Below are 16529 nucleotides of genomic sequence, written 5' to 3'. Positions count from 1 at the left end.
AACAATACCAAAAATGGCATTAGAAAAGTATTTTCCCATAAAATAACTAGAACATTATTCAGTTTCACTTCCACTTGCTCAGAAGCTGAAGTGACCTTTAAGTTCAATTTCTGGAAAATATCATTGATTAACATACTTGCTGCTTCCACTAGTTATATTTCAGAGAAGGGCCAAGAAGATGAGTCAACCTGAGACAAAGGTTTTCCTTGCATATTAGATTGCTTATATCTAGATGCAGGAGCTACCCATTTGTCCCTGGATTCTTCCTAAACTTACACCTTGGAAGATGCTTCTCTTGGGCAACTTTCTTCCATAAGTGCTATACTGCAGGTTCCTTCAAGATCCCCTGAGGCTCAACCTTTAGAGAGCAAGAATCCAGGGACCTCTTGGTAGCTAGATCATGGCAACAAGTTCAGCACCAGTACAGAGTCTAGAAAAAGTCCAGTCCTTGGGCATGAGACTGCACTACAAGAGATTGTCACTGGGCCAATTTCCAAATCCTCTAGTGGATGGAGAGTGAATTAGGTCATTCTGTTTTCTTTCACTCCTTATAAACGGGACTGAAATAGAATATTCTGAAACCACAAAGTAGTGAGAGCATTTAATAAGAAGTTTCAAGTGCAATAACTTGTTAGCAGAGTGCAGGGACAAGGTAGTGATCAAACAGGGGAAGGAGGCTGAGGGCAGGGGATTACAATGACAGTAGGCCCACATTGGAGGGCTAAAGAAATATGTGTACTGGGTAAAAAAAGTCAGAGGCAGGGGGATATGAAGGCTGTTGAACAAATCTGTGTTGTTTATTTGGGAATGGAGCACTTCAAGGAATGTGCAGTGTTATAAATCCAGTAGTAGATCGCCAAGGAATGGTGAACTGCTACAAAATAAACTTGGAAATTTAGATGGGGCACCAAAGGATTTTATTACTTGCTGTTTAGCTTCTATAAGCAGCTGCTGCTTCTGTGACAGCTAGTATTAAAGGGTTCCTTTGCCCTGGATTCTCTTTCACATCCCTATAGCATAGTCAGTCTCAGTATGCTGCAAATGATATTTCTTTAAACACACTATTGTGCAGAAGAAGGACATGGTAACAGTCAATCCTAAAATGTCATTCTCTTATCCAGGAATATACCTGAAGGAGGTCACCAAAGGACCTTTTTCTGAATGAGATTAATGGAATCCAACAGATAAGGAACAAGGCAGCAGAACAGCGTGGAGATGTGTGAAAATCTGATCTATATGTAATTTGCATCATCTTGTAAGGATAATGGAAAGATAACACACAGTATACTACAACATTTGATCGTCCTATATTAACCCATTTATATCTCACAATAATCCCATGAGACTAGTGCTTTCATGAACCCCAGTTAAAAGATGGGAAATGGACATAAAAAGGTCAATCACACAGTTCAGAGGTGACAGAACTAGGATCTGAATCCCAGCTGTCTGCTTCCATAGGGCATAACCTTAACCACAGCACCACATGTCCCCCCACACTTGAAAGCCTCAGTTTAAAGTTCCACTAATCAAAGACTCTTTCTGTTTCCAGAGTGATCTCCTTGTTACACATAATGCAGAACAATGAAGACTAACCCACAGGGGTCGTAGTGTTGTGGTGACGTACCTGGGACCTGAGAGAGAAGTTAGGGATGGAGATAATGCTCTGAGCATAATCTCCATAAAGATAAAAGAGGTTAAGGTGAGAGGATGACATCATTTAAAAAAAGGCTGCAGAGAGAAAAGGCCAAGACTATGAATAGGACTCTTTGTTTTTTGGATTTAATATCATAAGATTGATTTGACCCTTGATGATAATGAATTACAGTCACCTACTTCAGGGTTGCAGCCATGGTTTCTCATCTGTATTTTGTCAGTGACTCGTATAGTGCCCAGCATATAGCAGGCACTCATTAAATACTTCTTCAATTAAAGAAAAGATGAAAAGGGAATTCAAGATGGAAAGGCATCAAGAGTAATATGAATATGTGAAATAACCTTTACAATGAAGGAATGTGTGTGTGAAAATAACTTCATGAGAAATTATACATCTAAACTAGTTACAAGAGGAAAAAACAAAAAAGGGGTTCTGAATAGAATAATTTATATTCAAGTATTAGAGACTGAGTGAGTACTTATTACATACAAGACTTGGTGATATGCATGGAAGTATGGAGAAAAATGTTAAGGTAGCAACTAGTTGGTCATTATTCTTGAGAAACTTAGTCCAAGTAAGAGAGAAATAGTTATCGGAACTGAAAAAGATCTTACAGACAGGAGGGCAGAATTTAAGTGAAAAGCACTTTCTCAAGCAAGATTCAATGGCCGTACATGAGGGTACCTAGAGGAGTGGGCACTGGTTCAGGGCCAGGAGAAGTGATGGCAGTAAGAGGTAAACCTATCAAAGTGAAAGAAGAAATCAGCACAAAGTCCCAAGAGGAAAGAGTAGAGAAACTGTAAGCCTATGTGGTTGTTCCTAGTCTGCCCTCTTTATTAATTTAGGGAATTTACAAGACATTTTTGTTTTTGCTCATCTTAATATATCACCCACATAAAGCATACTTTTAAACCCTGTTTGTATAAAATAAAGTAATGGAAAAAAGAGAAATTCAAAATTGTCATTTCTGATTATCAGAAATAACCAAAAGTTACAAAAATATAAAAGGAATGATTGGTGACCATCATGAAGATGTTTGATAAATTTTAAGGAAAAGCAGATCTGAATGCAATTCTAATTTTTAATGTCTCAAGTGAAAGTGCACAGGATATGAATGATAATTTCTTGTACTTTAAAAAGTTTTGAAATATGGATCAAAAGCACCATTTTCTGGAATGTGAAAAGGCCTATGTGATAATGACAAAACAAAAGAGCTCTAAGCAATCAACATCCAGAGACTTGGAGTAGGGTGAAGTAAGGAATCCCAGGATCTTAGCCCAAGCTCTCTGAAGGGTCTATTGAGTGCACATGTGTAAGCACAGCATTTCTCTTCTATGTAAGCTACTTCTGCCAAAAACTCGCCCTTTTAAAAACCTGAACAATGAAGACTCTCTGCCAAAACTCATCACAGTGTAGTCTAAGACAACAATCCCCACGGCGCTGAGAAATGTGAATCAAGTCAAAGAAAGGGAAATGTTATCCTCTCATCTGTATATCCAGTACAAATGCTTTTGAACAGCTGCTTTACAGGTGATAAAAGTCTTCATAAGTTGATACAATAATTTCTTGACTTATACTAATTTCCCATTTTATAAATATACATAACTCACCTTACACTATTTCATCATGCAAATACTTTTACAGATAGAACAGTCTGGCTACTTCAACCTTCTACCAAACTGCTTGGAAAGCAACCTAACACCTCAATTCGATCACGATAAGGAAATATTTGAAGCTATGACAGAGGCTAGTGTGGCCAAAAGAGTGAATTTTGAATCAGAATATACGTGAAGGATAAAGTTAGTAAGTATACAATTTCACAACTGTTTTAAAAACCTGTCTTCTGATAAGGAGAGTCAGACCTCACAATTGATGAGATTTGAGATGATTATTTTCATCTGAAAAGATTTTTGGAAAATAGTACCCTAGTTATAATTATGTATTCATAAGTCATCAATTACTTGAAAATACATTGATAGGAAGTAAAAAAAGAGCCAATGATAGTCCACGCAAAAGCATAAATTTCACATCTCTACTATGCAAATTATGCAAACCATTTCTAAAGGTTTTGGTCAGAATTTGTATTTCTGCATTCTTATTTCTGAATGAGTTGAATTACCATAGGCAGGATCTCTCGTTTAAAAAATTGCATTCAATCCTTCCATGTAACAAAAATCAAAACCTTGTACCTAAGATTCCAATGAAGCCCAGAACACACTAGTCATATTTGACCTGGGTCTTTTTCAGACATTGTCCCTGAATCTCTGGAAGTTCAGGGGGGTATCACCAAAAAAAAAAAAAAAGGCTCTTTAGCCACATATTCTGGGACTGGATTCCATGATTTTTCCCAAACAACTTCTTGAAATGTGTTTCTTTGTGTACTATGACTCATACAAACTAAAAACAAGACAAATAAAAAAAGCATGTTTAAACTTTTCAACCACTGTCACAGTAGAGCACAAATTCAACAGAAAGTTGACTACAAAGCACAGTCAGGTAATTATTAAATAATTATAAATATGATAAAAAAATAAGACATTAGCATGTATAAAGGTGAAATGACAGGACTTTTGGTCCAACTATAAGCAAGAGATTTCCCAGGTGGCACAGTGGTAAAGAATTAGCCTGCCAATGCAGGAGACACAGGTTTGATCTTTGGGTTGGGAAGATCCTCAGGAGCAGAAAACAGCAACCCACTCCAGTATTCTTGCCTGGAATATCCCATGGACAGAGAAGCCTGGGGGCCTATAGTCCATGAGGTCATAAAGAGTCAAGACATGACTGAGTGACTAAGCACATAAGCAAGAAAACTTACTAAAAGGGAAAAAAAAATCCTTGGACTTTCAAAACATATGCAACCATTTGTAACACAGAGAATAGAAGGAATAATGTGAATTTTATAATAGAAAGTATATATGTAAAGTGAGGGAAAGAATTGAAAACACACACAGATAAAAATGGAAATGGCAACACATATCTACATTTCTGGAACATATATGAGTCTCAATTTCTAGGAATTTGAAGGGATATAAAAGCCTCCTTAGGTAACTTTTTAATTTTTAAAATAAGCAATGATATGTGTATTATACCTATAACATTTGATATGGAATAATCTTTAACATATTTAATGTAGTAGATGTCCTTGAGATTCAAAGAAGAGAAACAAGAACATAGTCATTGAGCCATTTTGGCAAGAATTTGAAAGCACAATCATCATGTAGAACTAAAGACATCTGGCACAGAAAATGGATCTTGTCAATATCAATAAAATAGCAAAGACTAAAGTGTGAGTTGGTGATGGACAGGGAGGCCTGGCGTGCTGCGATTCATGGGGTCGCAAAGAATTGGACATGACTGAGCGACTGAACTGAACTGAACTGAAAGTGTGAAAAAAGTGTGCCTTCTCTTTTAATATTTAAGGCTGATTTATGGAACATGACTGATACATAGCTTTCTTTGCACGACATCTGATCACAATGGTGATATAAAATTTTTTATTAATCCAGGTAATACATTTTATTTAGAAAAATAAGTAATTACAAGAACACTTCATTCAAAATATGCATTTATTATGATGAGATCTATTATATTTAGCATCAATAGGAAAAAAACAGTGGAATAGTTCCACCTTGAACTAGGGGAATAAAGTAAGCATTTAATTGAACAACATTAACCTTTCTGACCAGAGAATGGTTCACCTTTTATATAGTTTCTCACCATGGTCAATCTATATGCTTTCAAGTATAATTTTTACAAATAGATGTTATTTTTCAGAATGGTTTTAGATGCACAAAAACTGAGAAAGTTTGTACAGAAAGTTTCCTTAGAACCCACATCCAGTTTTCCCTATTATTTTTACATCTACGATAGATAGAATGGACATTGGTTATAATGAATAAAATCAATATTGACATTTTGTTATTAACTAAAATCCAAGTCTATTCTGATTTTCTTAGTGTTTATCTAATGTTCTTTTTCTTTCTGTGGGTCTCACCCAGAACACCACGTTACATTTAGTTCGTGTCTCTCTGACTTCTTGCTTATAACAGTTTCTCAGAGTTACTTTGGTTTTTTTATGATCTTGACCGGTTTGAGGAGTGCTGGTCAAATATATTGCAGACTGCCCCTCTTTCGGAATTTGTCTGATGTTTTTCTCATAGTTTTATTGGGGTTATAGAACATATAATGGAGAGGTTGAAAGGGGGAGTATTCCTTTCATCCTTCATATCAAAGGCACATACTACCAATATGCTTTAGGACTGTTGAGGTTGACCTTGATATGGTCTCTGCTCACCTTATTTACTGTAAAGTACTCTTTCCCTTCCTTTCCATGCTGAGTACTCTTTGGAGGAAGTAACCACACACAGCTCATTTCAGAAGTAAGGAGTTATATGTTCCCCATCCTTGAGGGTCAGATACCTGCATAAACTATTTGAAGTTCTACTGGGTGGAATATTTGTCTCTTCTTTATTTATTCATCATTCATTTATATTAGCATGCCCCATGGATACGTATTTTATACCTTGGGTTATAATCAATAATAGTTTTTTGTTTTTGCTCAAATTATTCTACTGTTGGCCATTGGGAACTTTTTCAGCTGGTTCCTAGATCTCTTTGACATACCCCTATCATCGTGCATATTTGGTATGGTGAGAGTATGTGTGTTTGGGACACTTGTTTATTTTTTGGCACCAGATGATCCAGGCTCACATACATTTCCTGCCCCAGTCCTAGAATCAGTCATTTCTCTGAGAATCCCTGGTTCCTTTTATGGGACAGTAACGCTAGAAAATGAGATCTAGGCCCTAGCTGTCACATATAACATTTATTTTAAAAATAAATTTCATGTTTAACCTAAGAATTAACATATATATTTATGTGTAGCAGATTTATGGATAACTTTTTATTACATTTTCTTACTTTATGCTTATCTTATTTACTGATTTTTCAGTAATGATATGAATGTGTGTCTGTAACAAAAATCATTAATATAAAAATAAAAGTTCTTTTAGATGTATACCCCATTTCAATAAGAAAACGCAAATTACTGTCAACTTCTACTGACCTTGTTTTCAGCACTGTAAGTAAACTGAGAATTTTGAGGGTTCCAAATAGTTCTTTGAAATGAAGTGTCACATTTCAAAATTGAGAGTGCTCCTCCAAGTAAAAAAAAAATAAAATTCATTTTTTATCTTAGAACACATTTCTTTCTTTCATAGAACAATTATTTCAGATATAAACAGCAAATATTTATCTGAAAGCAACAATAGCAAATACCAAAATGCAAGAAATGCCTGAATGTCATATTCATGGACTGGGCTTTAGAAGGAAAGAAAACAAAAAAGAAGTAAAAGCCTCACACTGATTTTATACATTCCATCAAAGAAAACAATTATTTAGGTATAATTTGAGATTAGGAAGTCATTAGGCATAGGTTCAGCTGTCAATATAATGTGTCTTAAAGGTTTCTATAGGACTATTTAACTTAAGAGGGTACTTTTTGTCTGGACATTGATTTTATGCAGTTCACACATGTTGATGTTAAAGACTTAGACTATACTATTTCTCTGTCTCTTCACTAACATAACTCCAGATAATATTTCTACTGAGAAATTGTATTAGTCTAATTTCTGCTAATCTAATATACTTGAAACTACATATATTTAACTTAGTTACTAGGTACCAGCTATATAGATTCTGGACCAGCTATATATTTCTGGACCAAATACAATACTATAATTAAAAAAGTGCATAATTAATACAGGAAAATAAATTAGACATTTATCTGATGGTAGAGTAATAATATCACCTCTCTATATCTATACAACTTTATTTTCCCTGAAAGTAATAATAGTATATTTCTTCTGCTCAGTAATCTAGACTTGTTTTACTTGACTTTGTTCTTAGTAGTTACGGCCCCATTTAATAATGCTTAATTCTATTTCATTAGAAAAATGCACCAAGTGTTCCCATTTTCCTATGATTTACTAGAACATACTTGAGATGTTGAAGTTACAACATAACATGTTGAAGTTATAGTATTATGTTAAATGCCCCATAGAAGAAACAAGGGACATAAAGTACGTCATTTCTAATTTCTGAAGCAGAAGACCCCATATATTTAAATGGATAACAGATTCAGAGAAACACAAACTCTTCTGTGAATACTTGATCACTTAATTCTACTTATTTTATACATTTTTATAGGAGGGTAATACGTGTGGCTTACTGAGCATGGCAAAAGAATGAGCAAACTGTCTAAATTTACCAGCAAAAGATTGGAAGGTTGGTTAAAGAAATCCTGGTTCATGACTATTAGAAATAATTAAACATTATTATTTACATGGAGATAAAAGATCATATGTTAATGATGATAAATTAAAAGTCACCAAAATCGTTTAAAATTTAAATATGAACAATTTATCTTATTACATATTCCAACTTTTTGAAACATTTAACTGTCTTGAATAATTTATATTTGTAAATGTCTAATAATTTAAGTATACCTCATTATTATTACTTAAATTTCAAAATAATTTCAAGGTGTTGCAGTTTCTTATCAGTGCATTTCTTGTTTGCAGTGAATTTGCTTTAGCTTTGTATTTCTTGGGCTTCCCTGGTGGTTTAGCAGTAAAGAATCCACCTGCCAAGGCAGGAGACGTGGGTTCAATCCCTGAGTCAGTAAGGGCCCTGGAGAAGGAAACAGCAACCCACTCCAGTGTTCTTGCCTGGGAAATCCCATGGACAGAGAAGCCTGGCAGACTACAGTCCGTAGGATCACTAAGAGTCAGACACAACTTAGTAACTAAACAGCAACAACAACTTAAAGTTAAGGTGAAATAAGGTGGACACAGATGATGCAGATTCTCATTTCTTAATTGGATCCTTCTAAAAAATATAATAAATTCAAAAATAAAATAACTTTTTGTAATATGCAACCTTTTACTAAGTATTTTTATAAACCCTATTTCATATGATCATTACATTGCTCTTATATGTTATGCATTATGATAAAACACTACACATCTCAAACTTTTTTTTCTATGAAAGGTTAAAAATCATATAAAAGAGAAAACTCTCCTTTCTAAAATCTCAGAGAAAGTAAAGTATAAAACCAAAAACCTTTTATAGGGGACAAAGTGACTCAAAATCGTTCTATTAACTGCTTGGTAATTAATTAGATTTCAATATTTGTTAAGTATCTAAATATGTTTAGCATTGTGCTAACCTAAAGTTATAAAAAGTTAGAGAAGACAAATTCTAACTTCCAGGTCCTTTTGATCCAGTTAGGAATTATAAAGAAAATTCTAAGTAAACAAATGACTGAAAAACTCAGAATATTAGCTTAACAGGCAGGATGAAGATATAAAAATAAAAAGGAATTCTGGCCAAGATTTCCTAGAGTAAAGAAGTATTTTTTAACTAAGTTTTGAGGTAACAAGGTGTGGGATTAACAAATTTTTCCCATGGTCAGTCATTATTACTGTTATTACTACTTATTTCACAAATATGAATGTTTCTTTTTCCTTCAAGGAATATGTTATCAAGTCTTGAATTTATTGATTAATACTTTACTTAGGTTATCTATATAGCTCCAGGTACATATAAAAAGAATAGCTTTTCAAACAGAGCTATGGTTACTCATCTTTATTAAATAAATCATTTATTAATTGACAAGAATTCTATCCAAAAAACATGTATCACCAAATTATGTCTCCCAAACAGAACAGTAAAGTTCAGTCACATTTATTTTCCATAATGAAGTTGTAACAAACAATCTGAAGACATACTAATATTCATTAAATTACCACCAATTGGAACGTTTTCCCCTTGAAATTGATAAGTTGATATTCTAAATAATAAAAATGGGGATGACTTAAGCCAGTAACTCTGTCCAAGCAGAAAACAGAGGGCAATAGAGATACCTGCCAATTCCAGAGGACATTTTCAGATAATTTCAGGTCTGTGATAAACCTTTTGATAGTTAACAAATACCCATGTAATGCAAAAAGACCACAATAAGAGGAATAAGGCCTGAGCACCATGAAACATATAGTTTTAATTTAACTCCAACTCCAAACAATATATTTCCTACTTTTGGAAAAGATGTGAGAGTAATTCAGCCTGGTGACTCAAGTTCAAACCTATATTTAATGTGTTAGCCTGTCACTGGGAACAGTACATGTGCTTCCTCTGCCTTTGTAATTGTTTATATTCCAGACCCTCCCTGACACCAAAAATAATTCCCACTCCCACCCTTACCAGCTCCCTTCACACACAAAGGAGATTGAAAACACTGTTTAGCTTTGTGTATAATTTTCCCATGCAAAATTATAGAGCAAATTATCTAAGACTAAATACAAAGTCTGCAAAAAGGCAAAAGAAAAGATATAATTATTTCTTTACCTTTTACCCTTAGTTTCTACTGGTGTTGGTTATAGTTCTCTGAAAATTTCAAAACATTTTGCATAGCCAGGCATTTTTCCTTAATCTCCCCTCTCAGAGAGTCAGCAGGAAGGTATCAGGAGTCAAATGATTACTTCTTGCAAGTAAATGGGCCACAGACACAAAGGTGAAATGGTGGTGCCAAAATATGAAGTAAGTTTGTAGGTATCAGGTCATGAAAGCAGTGAGTAGACTAAGGAAAACTTCATTAACCTCAGAATTTTCTCAACACAGCCAAGGGGTTACTATTTGATAAAATGTTCCTTTTCATTCTGTTTTTCCTATATAAACATTATTAAATAATTCCCTATAAGGCACAATGACCTGTGTAAATATGAATTATTAATATCATGTACATAAGATTTCTGTTCTACATACTTGTTGTGGCCTATACCCATCTTCAACCCTGAATCCCATTTAAATTCTTGGGGTTTTTCCCTTGTAACTTATAATATACAGATACTGCATCTAACTGATCTTAGAAAGGTCCTTTAAGTGGCGTCATGGAAAGCTGCCTGAGTTCTTAAAAGGTGACCTACATCCAGGTAAAACAGTTCCAGTCTCAGCTCCATCTCTTACTAGCTTACATTTGAACCGAGCAGCTAACACCTTCACATCTCATTATTCTCATCTCTAAAAGGAAAGTGACTACTTTGTTTACTCCCTTAACCACCAATAGCATTTTTAAGAATTATAATTTTTCTTAAAATTGAAAAAACCAAAATGGGACACCCCACATTTTTAACTCTTTTTCTTTTCTTTAAAAAGAAAAACTAAACATGGCGAGTTCATGGCTTAATGAAGCATCTTTCCAAAGCATCACATTTTTTACCTACAGTTTAAATGCAATGCGTGCTAAGTTGCTTCGGTGTGTCAGACTCTTTGCGACCCTATGGACTGTAACCCTCCAGGCTTCTCTGTCCATGGGGATTCTTCAGACAAGAATACTGGAGTGGGTTGCCACGCCCTCCTCCAAGGCATCTTCCAGACGCAGGGATCGAACCCTCCTCTCACAATTCCCGCATTAGGAGGCGGGTTCTTTACCACTAGCGACACTTGGGAAGCCCTTAAATGCAATACTTTAACCCTTAATTACTGGCTGTGAGGGAGAAAAAATCCGATCGTAGTAACCGTATCAAGGGGCAAGAGACCTTGCTGAGGTTTCAGAAAATGGCAGTCACACAATATAGGTTACTGACTGAAACTAATATAAAGCCTAATAAAACTGTGCGTACAAAAAAAAGAAAGAAAGAAACATACTGCTGTTGAGAATATTAATGGTGATAATGTACAAAATACCTAGGATGCAATGTGTTTGTCCCTTCCCTTTTCCACAAGTTTTCCACTTCATAAACGGGCAAATTCCATTTGAAATGTTGGCAGTCCAGATCAGTACCCTTTTATTGTCTCTCAGCTACCTCTTGACCCTATTCTTATCTCTTCCCACATCACCTTCCTGTACTTCCTGGCCTTTTCTCTTCCAGAGGCCAAGGCCTTTTCCCATCTCCCTGACCTGAACCATCACTTCGTAGCCTATCAGCGATAGCTTCTCTGGCCAGCTTTAGCTGCTAGTACAGGCCTCAGTGATTCTGAGGCGGGACAGAGTTAAAGTAACTGCTGGCTGGGGCTGCTCACACCCAACCCAGACCTTTCCTGCTCATCCTCCTAGCTGCCTGGCTCAGAACAGCAGGAGAAGCGAAGGCAACAGAGGAGTGATGACATGTGATTCTCTCCCTTCCCCACCCTTCACATTTTTCTTTCCACGTGCAGAACCCGGAAGGCTCTGACCGCTCTTGCCCCGACGGTTGCCATGGTTACACAATAGCAGCCCCAGCGGAGGGGGGTTTTTATCCAGTGTACCTCGCCCTCAACCCTTTTCATCCGTTAGGGACACCCCCCTCAACACACACCGACGGGAGGAGAATCATTCCGGCTAAATCTGACTTTTCGGTCCCCTCGCCCCTTCTCTGGCAAATGGCACTGACAGGCTAAGGAAGGATGGGAGGGGCTTTGGTGGGGAAAGAAGAGTCCTCATAGAGACATTTGCCTTTCATTACCGCTTCACTCGGGTCTAAACAGCGGAAAGTTCGCCTATTTAACTTCAGTCTCGGTAACTTAGAATTGGCGACCTCAGCGGCCGCAGCTGCTGGGCGCGCGGCTCCGGTCCAGTCCCTTCGAGTCCAGCCTGGTCGCGGGAGCGCGGCGCCTCCTTCTTCTCCTGTCAGGTCCCCTCCGCGCGCCGGGAAGCAAGCAAATCAACTCAGCCCACGAGGTTGAACTAGGTCGTGAGGGAAGGAGAATCAGCTGATGCCGAAAACTGCCCGGGCGCTTCCAGGGCGGGCCATTAGCGCATGAACTCCGGGCGCGCGGGGAGGGGTTGGGGAACACACCGCGGGGTTAAATCAGCCGGGTTAAACTCCTGGCAGGAGTCAAATCCGGGCCTTTTCTGAGCGAGCACAGCCGAGGCTACCGGGGGATGCCCGGCTCCCTCAAGAATGCGTTTGGCAAGAACCGCTTATCCCAGTCAGCCAGCTTTGAGGCTGGTGTCTGCTTCCAACTTTGCCCTCCGAGTCTGGGAAGATGCAAGCTCCCGTCAGAAGGAGCGTCACGGTTCCCTCACAGAGTATAAGGCGTCGCCCATCGGTCCCCAAAAGCACCACAACACAAACAACAGCCACGGTCTCCCCGTCCCCTCCCCCGACCCGTCGGGAAAGCAGCGAGCGAGGGCGCAGCCGCCCCAGGTCAAGTCCTCCTCAGACGGTCCCCACCGACGCGCCTGCGGATGAACCTGCAACCGGCGGAGCCAGGGGGCACGTTCCGAAGCGCTCCCGGCCGCCAGCGTCCCGGAGGGAACGAGAGAACGAGAGAAGTTCCCGGGCGCGTCCGGGAAGAAAACTTTTGCCCGGCTCGGGCTGAGGAGACTGCGGCGGTGGTGGCGAGTGTGGGGGCTGCGTCCGCCGCCACGCTGTCCCTGTGCCGCGCGCCCGAACCGTCCGCGCCTCAGCGCCGGATTCTCCGTCTGGCCCCCGGCGCACCCACTCCTGTCAGCTCCGGAGAGCTCTATCCGTCCCATAACGTTCTGTACCTCCCAGCCACTCGGCATCCTCACTTCAGACCCTCGGCCACCCCCGAATCCAGTCACCCCCTACTGAACGCCCCGGTCCCCTGCGAACCCTCCCACAGGAGCAGCAGGTGACCCGAAATCTGCCTTACCTGCCGCGACCTCTTCTCTCCCTCCCTCGGTGCCCGCTGTCTCTTCAGGAAGAGAGGAAGGGGATGCAGGCGGTGCGCGAGCGAGGCGGCGACCCGGGACACCGGTGCGACCTCCTCTGAGCCGCAGCGCTGGCTGAGCCGCCGAGCCGCGGGCGGCCCTGGTGGAGCGAGGAGGCTGCGGCCGCTGAGGACTGGCCGGGAGGCAGGGGGCGCTGCTGACCCCCAAGCGCCCTGCCGGAGCGGCGCGGAGCCAGGCACCAGCTGGAGCTGAGCGGAGGCGAGGGTGGCGAGGAAAGGCACTCTCGGGGCGGGAGGCCGGCTTTTAAGTTTGTGGTGTGACCGCAGCAGCTGTCCCGGGAGAGACTCAGTCTTTCTAAAAAGAGGATGCTGAAAACGCCGGGGATTACCTCTCCCCTTCCGATCTCCTCCCCTAGCCCTTGGCCCCCCCTTCTCAGTGCGCACGCCAGTCCTCCCCAGCGTGCAGAAGTCCATCCCCGTCGGCGCGCGGGCTGTCAGCAGCGTGGATTAAATGTAGCCCCAGCCACGCTGGGGGATGTTTTTCCGGTCAGGGCACTGTGTACGTAAAGGAACTTCTGATGTTTGAGCCCTCGCCTCCGTGAATTTAGGGCCTGTTTATTGTATACCATGAAGTCCCCAAAGACTCCCTGCGGAAGAAACAGGACAAACCTTGTCTCAGAAACTCTAGGACTCTTAAAAGAGTACCTGTGTTCCAGTCTGTAAAATTACGATCTACTGTTCCTGTTAGTGGCCTTGAAAGATGAGCGACAGCAATCAGCCCACCAATAAAGGGTGGGCACCAAGCAGAAGGAAAACAACACACACACACACACACACACACACACACACACAGAAAGTGAAGTCTTTTTCCTCTTTACCTCATATCAGACCAACAGAGTTATGTCACTTACTCCTGTCTTACTTTCCCTTTGTAGATTTGTACACACCTTGGTCACGCAATAGAAAACTTGGAAGTGCATGAGGAATAGGCTGAATCTATGTTTTGTGGAGCCTGGAACTCACACGATTTGGAGGATTTGGGATCCTTTTTAAGAAAACGAATACAGAAATAGTAATGATTTGATTCCACAGATTTTAGAAATGAATTCGTTATCAGGCTGACCTCAAGGACATGGAGAAGGGCTGTGCAAATGATGAGCCCTGAAACTTTGGGTCTTATTGGCTAACGTGACTATTATAGGAACTCTAGGCCCGTGGTTACACACCTTGCACTTATTAGTCTGAAACATAAAACCGACTTGGGGTGGAACCTCTGAAAAAAAAAGCAGCCACGGGGTCCTGCATTTGTCAGCTTGATTTAAGAGCACAGCTTGTAAGGTCTCAGAGCTCCCTTGGCAAATGACAAGGGTGGGGGGAGGTTGGTTTGGGGGCAATGAGCAGACAATGGCAACAATGGAAGAACTGGTCTAGGGGAGGAGACTCTTCATTCAGCCTTCCTCTGCTCAGGGAGCTGAGGGCCACCAGAGCTAAATGAGTCATTTTAAGTTACAGATGGTTGGTGGCAGAGCCAGCTTAGGAGGGACTCAAGTTTCCTAACTCTAACCAAGGTTCTTTCCTGTGTCTCATACTGCCCCATCACTGTAACCTTGGTTTTGACCATCAACCAACCAACCCCATAATTTTCCTCTTTGGATACAGGAAAATTTACAGACTATTCCAACATATAGCCATGTTTTTTGCTTCATGCTTTCTATTCAGTGTCATACCACTCATTTTATAGTTAACCATATGCTTGACATGTTTGCTGCATTTTAAAATATTTTTATGTTGTTTTAGTTGTTTAGGTCATTGCCCCCAGATCAAATTGCAAGCTCACTATGACAACAAAATGCCACTTTTGTCTCCCCCAGCATAGATTAGAGTTTTGCACATGGTGGGTTCATGATAAGTAGCTTTTGATTTTTACTCTATTAATTTTCTAATATTTTGTCAGTTTGTTGGCCAGAATGTTGTATTTAACTAGAATTGTGGTTAACTCTGGATTTCCCCTTTTTCCCTCCTGTCTCAAATCCTAGCTTAATATACTCAAGCTAAATGACATCTCCCTTTTGCTACTGTCTCAACCTTTTCCACAAAACCCCCAAAGAAATAGTCACTCCCTCCTGTTTTTCCAAAGCACTTTGATTTCACTACCAAATACATCTCTTTCATGTTATATCATACTAAGTCATGCATTTGTCTGCATCCCATACAAGATGTATGTTTTGTGTTCTTATTTCTCTAGCTCCTAAAACAATGAATGCCTATGAATTTGTATTAAACTGATTTAGTTTGAAGTACCCTGAGTTCAAATTTAGACTGCATTTTCTAGGGCATCCTGAACATACCATGAGAAGACAACATCTGGAAACTGGGTTCTGTGCTTTCTTTCCTTTTAATTACTCTGAGCACACAGCAGGCAGAGTCAACCACACAGCTCAGTTGTGATGAATGGCCTCAGCTGTGTCTAGGGCTTTGTAATCCTCACGATACTTCTGGGTGTTTCGCATATGGTGGATGCTTAACAAATATTTGGGAGTTAAATGAGTTAATGAAAACAGTGGATGTGATGACAATAATTAGTCACTGAATTTACTTCTGAAATTTCTACTAACTCTACAGGATCCCACATGGTACGGATCCCACATATCCCTACTATGGTTTTATAACTGTTTTTAAGAGTTTGAAACTTACTGTTATCTGAAGCAGTTTGGTAATCTGGCCTGCAGTGTTGGTTAATACCCAATCTGGATTCTTAAAATAACATCCAGTAGGAAAAGACTGAGCACGCACACACTTACATGCACACATACACATGAAAAGTAATTTACAGAAAGTTTTATTAAAATGTAAGGTGTGTTATATAGTTTAGCTTATCTTCAAGGGTGACTCTTTGAGTCTCAGCAAATGATCCTAATTACACTGAAAGAGATGTCTTTCATCATGTGTGTGTGCTCAGTCCCTTGTGTCTGACTCTTTGCAATCCTATGGACTGTAGCCAGCCAGGCTCCTCTGTCCGTGGGAATCTCTAGGCAAGAATACTGGAGTGGGTTGCTGTGCCCTCTTCCAGAGGATCTTCCTGACCCAGAGATGGAACCCACATCTCCCGCATTGCAGGCAGATTCTTTACCACTGAGCCACCAGGGAAGCCAGTGTGTATCATCAGAACTACCTAACTGGTGCTGCTATATCTGTTCTA

The 16529-nt window shown here is 39.8% G+C and overlaps 1 protein-coding gene across 2 annotated transcripts in view; it reads right to left on the bottom strand.

The window, feature by feature from the left end:
* SEMA3D (semaphorin 3D) overlaps nt 1-13829 on the bottom strand; it is a 233240-nt gene extending 219411 nt beyond the window's left edge. The window contains exon 1 of one of the 2 annotated variants that reach the window (XM_069586652.1): nt 13313-13829. The gene's annotated coding sequence lies outside the window, so the exon portion shown is untranslated. The remainder of the gene's footprint in view (nt 1-13312) is intronic. The other variant, XM_069586653.1, reaches the window with a different exon arrangement.
* Between the last annotated feature and the right edge of the window lie 2700 nt (nt 13830-16529).

The sequence above is a fragment of the Ovis canadensis genome, chromosome 4, assembly GCF_042477335.2.
Source record: "Ovis canadensis isolate MfBH-ARS-UI-01 breed Bighorn chromosome 4, ARS-UI_OviCan_v2, whole genome shotgun sequence".
Taxonomy (NCBI): domain Eukaryota; kingdom Metazoa; phylum Chordata; class Mammalia; order Artiodactyla; family Bovidae; genus Ovis; species Ovis canadensis.
This window is presented reverse-complemented; position numbering and strand designations above follow the sequence as displayed.